At 48.5% G+C, this 14,420-nt stretch overlaps 1 non-coding gene across 1 annotated transcript; it reads right to left on the bottom strand.

Moving 5' to 3' along the window:
* Positions 1-11,807: 11,807 nt before the first annotated feature.
* Positions 11,808-11,932, bottom strand: LOC128098066 (small nucleolar RNA SNORA31). The gene has a single exon (XR_008214098.1). It is a non-coding gene; the product is annotated as a small nucleolar RNA SNORA31 (small nucleolar RNA).
* Between the last annotated feature and the right edge of the window lie 2,488 nt (positions 11,933-14,420).

The following is a 14,420-nucleotide window of genomic DNA, read 5'->3' as shown; positions in this document are numbered from 1 at the left end:
AAGAAATTAGACATCAAAATGCCCAACAGTCCAATTAAGAAATGGGCTATAGAACTAAACAGAGAATTCTCAACAGAGGAAACTCAAATGGCCGAAAGACATTTAAGGAATTGCTCAACATCCTTAATCATCAGGGAAATGCAAATCAAAACAGCTCTCAGATACCACCTTACGCCTGTCAGAGTGGCTAAGATCAAAAACACTGAAGACACCTTATGCTGGAGAGGATGTGGAGCTAGGGGAACTCTCCTCCACTGCTGGTGGGAATGCAAGCTTGTACAACCACTTTGGAAATCAATATGGCGCTTTCTTAGAAAATTGGGAATCCATCTCCCCCAAGATCCAGCTATACCACTCTTGGGCATATACCCAAGGAATGCTCAACCACACCATAAGAGCACTTGTTCAGCTATGTTCATATCAGCATTGTTTGTAATAGCCAGAACATGGAAACAACCTAGATGCCCTTCAACTGAAGAATGGATAAACAAAATGTGGTACATATACACAATGGAATACTACTCAGCATATAGTGATTTTAACCTTTTTTTTTTTTACTGCTTTGAGATTATGAAATAATTACATAGTTTCCCTCCCCCCAAACTCTCTGATATGTGACCCCAGCTGTCTACATGGTCACTTTTTTATTGAAATTAGATTCTTCCTCACATATAATATCCTGATTATAGTTTGCCCTCTCTGCTCAGCCCAGTGCCTCCCCTGCTCCCCTCCCATCTGGATCCACTCCCTTCTATCTCTCATTAGAACAGGGCAGGCTTCTAAGAAGTAATCATAAAATATAATAGTAAATTATAAGGTAAAACAAAGCCTATCATGTTGAAGTTGGGGAAGATCCATCAACAGAAGGAAAAGAGCCCGAAAGAAGGCACAGACTAGCTTGTTCACACACTCAGGAATACCATAAAAACAACTAAACCAGAAGCCGTGGCATATATGTAATAACACATGCGCAGAGGACCTGGTGCAGACTGGTGTAGGTGTTGTACATGCTGCTCCAGTCTTTATGAGTTCATATGAGCTTTGCTCATGTTGGTACAGAGAGTCTTGTTCTCTTGGTGTCCTCTATCCCCCTAGCTCTTACAATCTTTCTACCTCCTTTTCCTCGGGGTTCCCTGAGCTCTGAGGGGAGGGATTTGATGGAGACCTCCTGTTGATGGCTGTGTTCCAAAGTCTCTTGCTCTCTGTGTCTGGCCGTGGGTCTCTGTATCTGTTCCCGTCTGCTGCAGAAGGAAGCTTCTGCGATGATGGCTGAACCAGGCACAGATCTATGAGCACAGCGGACTATCACTAAAGGTTTTGTGGCTGGCTGGATGTTTACATTTCTATTTTGGTAGCATACAGAGTATATTCCTGTACGAAAGATGTTACAGCTGGATCTTACAAAGGTCTTTTCTCAGTCAGGGTTCTCTCAATTTCAGACGACTTCAGCTAATGTCAAATTGATGTAAAAGTACCCAGCACACATGACTCTCAGTTCCGTGTCCACTGCTTGGTATTCTGCCTTCTAGGAGGGTCTGGACTCTATAAGGTGGGCTCTGCCACCTAACAGTTCCAAATCTACTTCTGGAAGATTCCTGGGGCTAGTTTTTCACCAAAGACACATCCACACTCTTATGACTTCTTCCTGCATACAGGGACACTCAGCCCTAGCTGAGAGTGCTGGAGGTGACTTTAGACACATCTTCTGTTTAACTCAATATTTTGCCTGAATATCCTGCCTAATACTTCAATGTCCCTTCCTATCTCCTTTTTAATGCAGGTGTGTGTACTTGTATGCGTGAGCAAGTGTGTTCATGGGTCACATGTGTGTGCATGGTGAATGGCCAGGAACAGCCTCGGGTGTCATTGTCAGGAATGCTGTCTCTCCTTTGAACCAGACTCTCACTGGCCTGGAACTCCTCAGTCAGGTTAGACTAACCATTGAGCCCCGGGGATCACGTTTCTCACTCCCCAGCACTGGTATTAGAAGCATATGCCACTGTGCCCAGGATTTTCAGGTGGGTTCTTAGGATGAAACTCAGGTCTTTGCAGTTGATTTACTGACTGAGTCATTTTACTGGTTGGTCTCCTCCTTCACTAGAGACAGACATTCTGTAGTCTTCCACAAGAGCCCCCTGAGCCTAGGCGTCTCTTCTCTGTGCCCTTTGAAACCTCTTAGGAGTCAGCACCCTGCTGAATCCCAAGGAACCCCAACTTCAGGTCACCCTCTCTCTGAGACCTGCAGATGAGCGTAGGCTCTGTTCCTGGGATCAGTGGCGTCTTCTCCAAGGCAGAAACTGCAAGTGTAGCCATTAGTCCTGGGAAAGCCCCTCCCGCACTCCTCATTTCTTTGAGTCACATCCCGCCCCCTGCCCTGTGGGATGGGGCCCGATCCACATGACAGGACAGGTGGCCTCAGCACTGGCTCCTCAGAACCATGTTCCTGTCACACTAATGAGGGAAAGAAGTATGTGTGTGGCGAAAGCCCGGCTAATGTGTCCGCGGAGCAGCCTCTGTAAATGGACCTGCTTGCCTCTCCTTATTCTATTTACTCAAAAAAAGCCCCTTAAAAAATTAAGATTTGGAGGGAATTTGTCAAAAGGCCATTACCTGCAGACGTTCCACCGGCTGCCTCCCTGAGCACTTGTGCATAATTAATCAGCAGCCCGGCTCTCACAGTCCCAGTGTAAAAGTTAAAAACCCGTTTTACTGTGCTCTGTATTTTACACTCAGCATCACTGTCAGGCAGGTTTCAAGGGAGACAGGTATTTGCATGTGGTGCCAAGCTGGAGTTTCCATAGTAACAGGCTTTCTCCTTCCTCTTGCTGAACTCCTAGAATGGACTTCATTCCACTCTCAGACTCGCCCAAAATATTGTGGCCAAGAGACTCTGTGAGTGGCTTCTGAAGTCTTCGAGAAACCACAGCTACTCCATTCCTATGCCTGTCTGTAGATGTGGCAGTGTGAGCCGCCCACCAGTCACTGCCAGCAGCATCAGCAGGACCATTATCATTACCACCACCATCACCACCATCATTATCATCGTCTTAATCACCAGCACCATCATCATCACCACTTTCATCCCCACCATCATCCTGAGCATTACCACTATTATGGTCACAGTCACCACCACCATCATCACAAACATCATCATCACTACCTCCACCGTTACCCTCCCCACTGTCATAACCATCCTCATCACCCCCCCACTATCATCACAATTATCACTCCACCATCGTCACCACCACCACCATCACCACTGTCACCAGCAGCAGCACTAACCACTACAGATGTTTTACAGTCACAGATTTGAATGAAGCAAAGAAAAGGAACAAGGAAGGAGAAAGGGAAAAGGAGGAGGAAAAGAAATAAGGTGGAAAGGGGGAAGAAATGGTGCCTTAGTTCCTTTTACCTACCAAACAAAGAGAGAATAGTCCTTCTAGTGACCCAGGCTCCTAGACTACTGGAGGGACCAGGTCACAAGGGAGCCAGTGTGTGAGGCTGACAGGAGCTGTTTTCATAAGAGAAGCCATCGGGGCTGTGTTCTTCTGAAAAGTATAACACTGGAGCCTTTGACGATAAGAGAAGTGTATGGTCTGAATCTCACACATTGGATGTGCCGAGGCAGAGCCACCAGGACAGGGTCCCTAGAAGCCAATCTCTGCAACACCCTCAGGGGCCACCGGAGATGCCTGATGGCCAAGCCTGGCCACAGAGGCTTCTAACCTTGGGGCTTTGAGCCTGGATAGCTGCAACCAGCCATGAACGAAGAGAGGTTCTACTCTAGACTGCTAGGACCTCAGTTCTAGGAAATACCAGGATGAGCAAAGGGCAAACAGGAAAGACAACGGAGTGGATTTCTCTCCAATCTTCATGGGAAATGGCCAGGAAAAAATGTGATTTAGAAATACAGCTTTAAAACTGTACCTCACGAGCCATGAGCTGGCCCCAGTTATTGTGCAGGGCAATGCAGGGAGCAAATGCAATGCAGGTGCAGCAGCAAGTAAGCCAATGCGTCTGAGCAGCTGATGGGAAGTTGAGTCCCTCCCCTTTGCAAAAGTGCTCACAGTCTCCAGAAACATCTGCCAAGCCACATGCCCACCAGGGCTGCCTAGCATGGAGACTGTGCCCCGCCCCTACTTGATCAGGTGAAACAGAACTCCAAGAGGTGGAGGGACCAGCCCAGAGCTGCACAGGATGCAGTAGGCACCTGGGTGCTGTCTCCTCTCTGTGCCAGAGAGGTAATTTAAGATTTGGTCAACTGAAAAGGTCATGCGGAAGCCATGGCAGAGTGGTTGAAAACTTAGACATCAAGGTTCCTGGGTTCAAGGCCCAGATTTGTTGACAGCCACGAAAGGCTGAAGATACCTCTGCTCCTCTGCTTCCTTCTAAGAAAGCAAATATTGGTGTCTCCTCCTAGAGAGACAGGTGATTGGGTAAGATGGGCTTTGGGACCATTCTGCAGGGACTCAGTAGATCCAGTTCCCTTCTCTGTAACCCTCAAAGAAAATGATAGAGAACACTGGGCATGTGCTGCTGATGTAGGGTGGAACTGCCTGACCTGTTTCCACAACCAAAGTGAGGAGAGGGAAGTTTCCTTTTTCTGCCCTGCAGTCTGGACAAATCTCTCCCATCACGGTTCTGCAGCTGTTTATAAAATAATCACTCAGAGGCTTATATTAATTGCAAACTGTATGGCCTATGGCTTTAGCTTCTTGCTAGCTAGCTCTTTAATCTTAAATTGATCCATTTCTCTAAATCTGTATGTTGCCACTTGGCCATGGCATTACCGGTCTGCTGACATCTTGTTGTTCCTTCTGTGGTGGGCTGGTGTCTCCCCCTCTTCACCCTTCTTTTCTCTGCTTGGATTTCCTGCCTGGCTGTGAGCTTTCTTGCCATAGGCCAAAACAGCTTTATTTATTATCCAGTGGGAGCCACATATTCACAGCATACAGAAAGACATCCCACAGCAGAAGTGGGGCACACATGGGAGGTTCTCTCCTCCTCACACAGGGTTCCCAAGTCTTGAGAGCTGCCTTACAAGGGGTCCTGGGCTTCTGCAGTCCTTTGCTGCCTCTTGAGTGCCATGCCCATTTTCACATCCTCTGAGAATTTCTGTCTCACTGGCTAGTTACAAACCCAGCCCAGTCCCAGGGCAGTGTGGGGTAGGGAGCATACGCACACATGCACCTGCTTCCACAGACCAGCTGGGCAGAGTACAGAGCTGGGGTTCACAGTGTGTCTGTTCCACACCTCTGCTCAGTCTCTCTACCTCTGTTCCACAGAGCTAGCATCTATGGGAGCTGGAACCTCAGAAGCCAGAATGCAAGTCAGTATACTGTCTATCTCCTGAGCCAACCCATGGACTCGGCTGACTTCTGTTCACTGGGTGATATGTCCACAGCATAGCCAAGATTTTGAAGAGCTGATAGAAACTTCTACATAAAAGTAGTTTTGTAATGTCATTTCTCAACATACCTACCATCTTTAAACCTAAAACATCTTTCATCCATTTCCTGTGATGGTCAGATTGATGGACAGCTTGGCTAAACAGTGGTACCAACTGATCCACGCACAAGCTAATCTGAACGCCACGTGGAGGTGTGTGGCAGATGTCATTAGAATCACTTGATTCTAAGTTAAGCAGATTATCCTTAATGTGTTGGTTGGATTTTTGTAAACTTGACACAAACTAGAGTCACCTCAGAAGAGAGAACCTCAATTGAGGAATTATTGCCTCTATAAGATTGGCCTGTAGACAAGTCTATGAAGCATTTCTTGGTTAATGATTGATGTGTGAGGATCCAGCCCACTGTGGGTGGTGCCACCTCTGGGCAGGTGGTACTGGGTACTATAAGTAAGCAGGCTAAGCAAGCCCCATGTGGGGACAGCCCCCTGACTGAGTTTCCAGCATGACCCTCCTGACAAGAACTGCCCATTTTCCCAATGATGGCTCCAGAAGTCACAAAAGCCAATCCTTCGAAAAAACGTCTTAACAGATGTCTGCCCAGCGTGTCTGTGTCTTTACATCACACATCTGTCTATATACATGGATTAAAATCTGTCTGTATAGATTTGTCTACAGCTGTAGAGATGCATCTCTCTAAACAAAGATAGAAGTATGCTCTCCATCTGACTGGGAGGGGGAGGCAGCAGATATAAAGATACATGGTTACAGATCTGGCTTCAGATGCTTGGATATTACTATAGATATGGAAAGATTTATCTATCCATTTAATGTCTCCATCCATCTCCATATTACAGAGGCTGGGAGCAAGAGCAGCCATATCACCGCCTCTGCCTCGGCACCACCTAAGCATGGACATCAATGGACTTTGCACAAGAAGGCATATAGGCATAGAGGAGTACCTGGGTACAGACTGGGCCTCGACAGTCACACAGATGGCTCCATTAGCAAACTTTTCCCATCTCCAGAAGTTCAGAGGACCCACCCCTCATTCACACACATGAGCCTCAAGGCTCCTGTGTTCTCAGGATGAACTCACCATGGCTGAAGATGAGGTAGGATCTCAGATGAAATTCTGAGTCTTCTGTGGGTCCACAATGACTGTGACACACCCTGGTGACACTCTGCTCCAGCCTGGATCTGTCTCTTTCCCACTGTGGATGTGCAGCCTGCAACAGCCCTTCTGAGTCCAGGCGTAGGGGCCACTTCTCAGATCTGTGACTGGTTCCTGTCAAGGTTCTTTCACCAGAACATGCTGCATCTCAGTATTAATTGGGAGGCACAGGGCTGCCTGGTTGCCAGCAGTCTGTGAACCCCACAAGCAAGAGCTCCCTTCCATCTCATATCTGAAAAGGCTTGCTCAGGCCGGTGTCGCTCTGACAACACGGTTGGCCAGGGAAGGATTAGAATGCACGGTGGCCATTATTGTGAACTGTGGTCCCTCGATGTGTTTTACTATAACTGAGTGACAGCGAGAGCACTGGAAGGCCGCCATAACCCAGGTGGTGATAGACTGGCTGGAGGCAAGCATCTGCTTGACCAATTACAGAATGCCACCAACAACAGAGACCAAGTGCTGTTCCTCGAAGGCTTGGTGGCTCACACGGGAATGTCAGTCTGGCAGGGGTTGGGGGCTGCATCACTGGGAGATGACTCCCAGGAAGGAGTTTGTATCATAATGTCTAGTGTGCCTGGTTTAATGACCTTTGAATTCACACTGCATTGTGTAACTCTGCCAATTGGTTCACCAGGAAACAGGTCCTGCTACTGAGGCCCAGGGAAGCCCTGTCTATCTTCAAAATGTTGGAGTGGAAATTTTGGTATTTCCTTCTTTTTTTTTCAACTGATAGAAAATGAAGATTTGAAAACAGGACATCTGTCAAGGGAAGTGAGCATGGGGAAATGATCACACCCGTTTTTCTCTGCCTGGGGTTGTGACTGGGGATAGTGTGTGGCCTGCTGGTGTCAGAGAGCACCTAAATGTGACAGGCGTGGTGGGAAAAATATGGAACTCCGAAGAAGCCTATAGACAACTTTTACTGGAAATATATGACTTGACCTTCACATCCGTCCTGTCGATGAGGAAGGGGAGGAAGTAGGCTTGATGTGCCTACCTGTTCAGTGCATCACAAGAGCCAAGGAGAGAGCTCATTCTCTCACTTGGTCAGAGTCCCACTAACATCCATGTGAGTTACCTTGACTGGTTCCCTGCTTACAGTGGGGAAGCTGAGGGTCGATGTGCTTAACCTGACCCCTAAGGTATGCTGGGACCAGTCATAGAAGCATCTAGGAGGAAGACACTACACGTAGGGTGGAGCAGGGGCCTGCTCTGGAACACTCTGGAGTCCTGGGGCTGAAAGCCACTGGGGAGTCTCGATTGGAGAACAGCCCATGAGATGTCAGAGGCCTGAGGGTCAAGCTCTGAGCTAGCTTGAACAAGACACCTTCCCCTTGCATTCAAAGCCCTCAGTGGGGCCAGACTTTCAAGTTAACTTGTAATAAAGTCCAGGACAGAGGTCAGCTTTCTACTCACCTCCCATGCTCAGAGGGCTTAAACATGGAAGAACGGATCTTCTACATGTGGCCCGGCACCTAGAAAGACAGACATGCTCTGTCATATAAATGAATGAATGGATGGATGGATGAATAGGTCAAGATTCCTAGCAGGAGTTTCAAGATGTATGAAATTCTGCACACTCAGAGCTTGCCAGCATTGTGCTGTTTCCACAAACAGGCCACACACTTGTCTTCCATTGTCCTCCAAAGACCACACGCATTCCACCTCTCCTCTCCTGTTCCTGTGTCAGCTCAGGGAAGCAGTCAGTCAGGCTTCTCTTTCACTGACGGGGAGACTGAATCTCAGAAAGGCTGTACAACTTTCCAGACCTGCTGACTTCAGAACCAGAGTCACATCCTGGCCCCAGTCCCATTCCTCTACTCCCGCCTGGTCACCAAGGTCAGAGTTAATACTGGCACCAAGGGCCGAGCAAAGCCCAGGCAGCCAAAGCTGAGGGTTGTCAGCAGACACAGGAAGTCTCTGTGACCAAAGTGGGTGTGGTGGCTCTTGAACTGCATCCTAATAGGGTACACAGTGTACAGAACCAGTTCAGGCAACGTCCCTGGCATGGGTTGTTTAGAGCATGAAGCTGTGTTTGTAACCTGCTAACACAAAAGTGAGCATGACCTTCAGGTTCCCTCTGGAGGACTCCGCTCTGACACAGGACTGAGGCTTGGATTTTTATGTGAGAACGAGAGTATATGAAACCCACACGAGTGGCTGAAACCAGCAGAACAACAGGGCAGACTGAGCCAATGCCAGCCACCATTAGAAGTGTCTGAAAAGCAGGAGGAAGGAAGGCCACCCTATGTCAGACCCTGCCCCACTCACGTTATAACATATCACCTCCCTGAGGAGACACACACTGAGCCCAGGTCCATCCTCTCCCATCTCTGTGTCCATCAAGGTGACTTCCTCAACTCAGGAATCCAGCTTAAGTGTTAGCTGCAGATTCTTCTCTTGCCTGTCTGATTCAGGGTAGACAGGTTCCCAGCAGCCAACATCTTCTGAGCCCTTCCCATGTTATCTGCCCCCTCTCCAGTTGCTCTGATGCTTCTGGAGCCAGGGAGCATGCCCAGGTGGAAGGTATCAGCTCTTTCTATAGATGACACGTGGAGGGGTTTAGCACCTTGGCCTTGGGCCTCGGAGCCATGATGCAGACTGGTCAAACCACTCACCTGATTGCCACACTGAGAACAGCTACTCCAGGGACCATGGAATTGCTTAAAGCTAGGATTCTAAGAAAGACTGGTCTTAATCTCGCTCCACTTAAAGTGAAAGTCTGTGGAGGCCAGAGCTGGCTCATCGCCCTGCCTGTGTGCTGGAGAGTTGTGGTGCTCTGCAGGAGCTGATGGAGAAAGGCAGAACTAAGCTCAGAACGTGTGAGAGCTCCTTAGTTTCTCTTGGTTACAGTTCTGCCTTCAGCTGAATTCATCCCAACATTTCCCATCGCAGGAGCCAATAAATTCCTATTTTTGCTTCAGACAGTTTGTGTCAAGTTCTGTGACTTACAACAACAACAAAAAAATCTGTAATAGATCCAGTCTTCTCTCACTTTTCACAACTCGTATCAGGCGAGGAATCTACAGATAAAAGTGGCATTTTCAGAAAACCGAGAGAGATACCATAAACAAGGAGAGCACGTGAAAGCCCCATAGCATCCCAGCTGTCACCCAAGCAGAGCCAGGCAGCCCAGCCCCCACCTTGCAGCCCTGGAATGTGTGCTATGCCTTTGCCTCTAGAGTCTGCTATGGACCACACCTGTTCACGCTGCAGGATGTGGGCTGTCTCTCCATTTCCATTCCCTCATTGAAGTCTGTGGCTTCACGTGCCTTGGCTCTGTCTGACTTGGGGTGGGAATATCTAGTTTGATACATTTTAGAGACTCACTCTCTGGTGTCAGCAGGAGTTTAAAACGAGATATGAGACAGGATGACTGATTAGGTGGCATCTGTGTCCACCTCTGCTCTTCATTATATCCTATTTATTTATTTTGTGTGTCAGGGACAAGGATGAGAGAACAAGTCCCAGGAGTCAATTCTCTCTTCTACCGTGTGGATCCTGGGGATCAGGTGTAAGTGCTCAGGAGCGGCAGCAAGAACCTCTACCGACTGGGTCATCTCACTGGCCCTTTTTTATTTGGGGTGTGTGTGTGTGTGTGTGTGTGTGTGTGTGTGTGTGTGTGTGTGTGTATGTGTATGTGTGCTGTGTACATGCTTGTGGGAGTCTGTTCTTTCTTTCTCTGCCATGTGGGCCTCCAGGATCTCTGGGAATCAAATAACTTAGGTCATCAGGCTTGGCAGCAAGTGCCTTTACGTGCCAAGCTGTCTTGCTAGGACATTAAAAAGTGTTTGTGTACAGCTATGGTGTGTGCCTACATAAATGAGATGTGACACGCCACAGCATAAGTGGAAGTCAGAGGACAACTTCTGGGAGCCACGCCTCTCTTCCCACCATGGAATCCAGGGATTAAGCACAGCTTGTCAAGCTTGCACACCAAGGACTTTCACTTCTTAAACCATTCCACTGGTCTGACTTTTATAAACAGTGAGCATCTTACTTGAAGACATTTTCTTTAAAAATTCATTTTATCTTATTTTTATGCATGTAGGGGTGTGTGTGGCATGTGGGTATAGCCAGAAGAGGGTGTCAAGTACCCTGGAGCTGAAGTTATAGGTGGTTGTAAACGGCCCAACATGGGTGCTGGGAATGGAACTCTGGTCCTCTGGAAGAACGGCAGTGTTCTTAACCCCTCAGCATCTCTCCAGCCGCAGGGCCAGCCTTCTTAAGTGTGAAGAAAAACTTGGTAAGGTGAGGGAGCCCCAGCTGCAGGGATCCACACCCTCAGGACTTGCTGCGTCTTAAATCAGTCCTGCCTTCTTATGGCCCTGACAGCATGGTGCCGTATGAACGGCTCTATCCCCAGCTGATTAATGTGTTTTAGAATTTCCCCCACCATCAACACGGATGAGTTGATTAGTGAATTAAAAATTTCCCTCTCCTTTCGGCAACCACTAAATCACATTTGTTTTAATTCATTGATTTAAATTAGGGATGGTTGCCCTCCGACAAGTCTCCATCTCACGGGGGGAAATCATTTGAAAAGTTATTTATCTTAATATCAATTAAGACTGGCTAATTAGACCCAACTTTAGCAGTTGGGCACACTGAACTTGAAGGGACTTGAGTGGTGACAGTGTTTAGGGTTTGGGAAGTGTGCAGGGCTGGGGGAACAGGAAGTGGAAGAAGTAGGGAGTTTGAGGTGACCCTATATTCCATGCTGGTTTAGAAGCATGTGGTGATCAGTTTCCTCTCTGTCCTTCTCAGCCCCTACAGGGAGTCGCTGCCCTTCCCCTCTGGGTGGTCCGTACAAGGAAGATGTAACTGTAATCTGTCAGGCACACTGGATGGCATTCGGGGACCTCAGACACAGCTCCAGTTCTGATGCTTACAGGGGAACCAGTTCTGATGCCAAGAACTCTCTCTCTGGGCTAAGGCAAGGACGGGCACCTTTAGTGACATGGTACTCCCTTCTTCAAATGAGGGGGGGGTTCTCTTACCCCAGAGTCTAAGCTGCAGAAAATTGTGTAGCCATAGTAACTGACCCCAGAGCCAAGGCAGGTCCATGTGCCCATGAGTCTTTATCGGTAAGACCTATGCCACCAGGACCAGAGGCAGGCCACCTCACTGTAACTGTGATACAATGGGCATGTGCTATAGTGTTGGAAGCAGTTACCAGCCCCATTGTTGGTCTGTTGGTCTCAAGAACTCTTTTTTTCTTTTACTTGTACTCCCCAATTCAATCTGGACGGCCACAAAGACAGGCAGGAAGCACAGGGAGATGTTTTCTTTTGCATCCTAGTGCACAGAACAGCCGCAAAGTGTTCAAGGTCTATGTGTGGCTGCTGTTCTCATGAACTCTTGAGCTTCAGGAAGTGGCTCCCGGAGGTGAGGCTGGTGCTAGGGTGGAGATGAGGAGGCCAGGCTTTTCCTCAGTCGCTCACAACATCAGGGGGCAAACATCCTTTTTAAGGCTGAGCATTCAACAGTCTCATGTTCTCTGACTGGTTGTGGGTCTCTGTGTTAACTGCTAAGGATTGAGAGATGCGTTAATCTGCAGGGACAGTGACAAGTCATCGGGGTCGGTTTAATACTGTAGACATAATTCTGAATTTAGCTGGATAATAACAGTATCTTCTCTACTGGGGCCTATGACCTGACTAATCAAAGGTTCTTGGCCTGATAATGATGCCAGGTATGGGTGATGGTGGGGACATGTCACCTACAGGTCCATGTCCCGTGATTCTGTCTCTGCTGCTTTGTACCCTGTCTTCCCTGGGACCCTCTTTAAAAGGGGTCAGACCCACCACCTTTAATGTGATGACATACAAGCCAGAGGCTGGGACTCTCAAGGGCCACTTTCAAATGCTGCCTGCCATGAAGTCCCACCACAGGCCAAGGAAACGAACTTGACCTGCTTGCCATTGTCTGGTTTACAGGAGCAGCCTTCTGGTAGCCCCTTTGGTGGTCCTAATATTAGGCAGACAGGAAGCGGGGTCAGAACACAAGTACTATGTGGTCACTTCGATCCCTGGGGGACAGCAGTGCTTCATCACAAGGCGTCCCTGCTGTCTCCCACCCAGGGTATTCCAGGAGGGCCCTGCTTGGACAGATATGTGAGATCAGTTCTGTGTAGACTGGAGCCTCTAGGCTTTTCCTCTTCTGCATGGACACGAGGAGCTCCCATCTCGGGGAGTCCTGGCAGTCTTCCTGCACCATCCACTCCACCTCCAGTGGAGGCAGCTTACCCTTCTGGTGTTGCTGATGTCCAAGGACAGAGCCTGGGCTTGAGCCAGCTTAAGGAGACTTGGTGCTCCTTGGCACAGTGCTCCAGCTGACACCTGCCACACACATGGAATCAAGGTCCATGTGGCCTGCACAGACTCAAGTTCAGGAGAAAATGGGTGGGTGAATCTGAGAAGCCTAAGAAGGCCGGCACGGCTCCAGGCCTGGTTTCCACTCCCTCTTCCAGGCAGCTGGCAGACAGGGCTCCCAGTGTGAGGGGGGAAGGAGGCAGCTGGGGATGAGAGGCGTCTTTTCTCTTCCTTCATTAAAAATGACACCTCTCGTTTATTTTGAAGGGAATAGCAGCTGTCTTGAGGGCTCCTAGCCTGACACCTCGAAATTTTTCTCTGTTAAGAATTTGAAAAATATGCAAATATTCTTCATAGAACCAGAAACACTTCTGTCTTAAACGGGTTGGTTCTGATGAAGACAGATCTCATTCCAAGGTCTCGGTTTCCCGGTGCCCTGAGCCCTGCTATCATCTTTCCCATGAAATGAGTTTCTGCCATATTTTAAGCTTCTGCCGAGGGAGATGGCGGGTGGCAAAGGCTTATTACTACAAATTGCTCCCATGCCAGCTCTTTCACAACATTACCTTTTTAGGGGAGCTTGGCACCCCAGGTGAGCTGCTCTTTGAATCCAGAGCTGAGCACCCTGTGTGGCACTCAGCAGGTTCAGGCCTGAGGACTAATGCACTCAATGGCTCCTAAGCCCTAGAAGGTAACTTCATGACCTGCACAAACCACAGTGCTGAGCAAGGAGTCTGGGACTGCTGACCTCACTGCTGCAAAGGACCCATGTCTACCCTTGATCTGGGCCTGGGACCGCCCACCTCATCACTTCAGAGGGCCTACATCCTACCCTTGGTCTGGTCTGGGCCTGAGACAGCCGTCCCTATGACTTTGGATCACCAGCACTCATGGCTTGCAGAAGCCTCAGCTCATCTCCATCTTCATCTTCACAGCCTCTCCAGGTTCAGGTCTGTGTGTGTCTTTGTACCTACCAGTCTTCACCTTTTGGTAAAGATACGGTCACAGTGGATTAGAGCCAGCCATATGGCCACATCCTAGCTTGATGCCCCGATTCCATTTCTGTCGCTGTGATGAAAACACTCTGACAAAAAGCAGCTTGGGTAGAAAGAGTTTATTTAATTTTACAGTTGCACAGCCATTGAGACAGGAACTCAAGGCAAGTAGTCACATCATATTCAAGAGCAGAGAGGGACGGATGCATGCATGTCTGTGATTGCTCCCCTCTCTCTCTTCTCGTAAAGGGTCCAGGACACCCTGCCTAGGGAATGGTGCCATCTACAAGGGGAAGATCCTCCCACACCAATTAGCATAACTAAGACAATCCCTGACAGACATGCTCAACCCCTCATTGAGATTCTCTTCCCAGGTGACTCCATATTGTATTGACAATTAAAACCAGCTTTTCCACTTGATGACCTCTGTCATGGTCCTTTATCCAAATAAGGTCACATACCCAAACCTGGGCACTAAGACTTGAACAGATGTTTTGGGGAGATACAATTCAACCCATGACATCTCC

Source organism: Peromyscus californicus, unplaced genomic scaffold (assembly GCF_007827085.1).
Source record: "Peromyscus californicus insignis strain IS unplaced genomic scaffold, ASM782708v3 Scaffold_5__1_contigs__length_169319896, whole genome shotgun sequence".
Classification (NCBI taxonomy): domain Eukaryota; kingdom Metazoa; phylum Chordata; class Mammalia; order Rodentia; family Cricetidae; genus Peromyscus; species Peromyscus californicus.
This window is presented reverse-complemented; position numbering and strand designations above follow the sequence as displayed.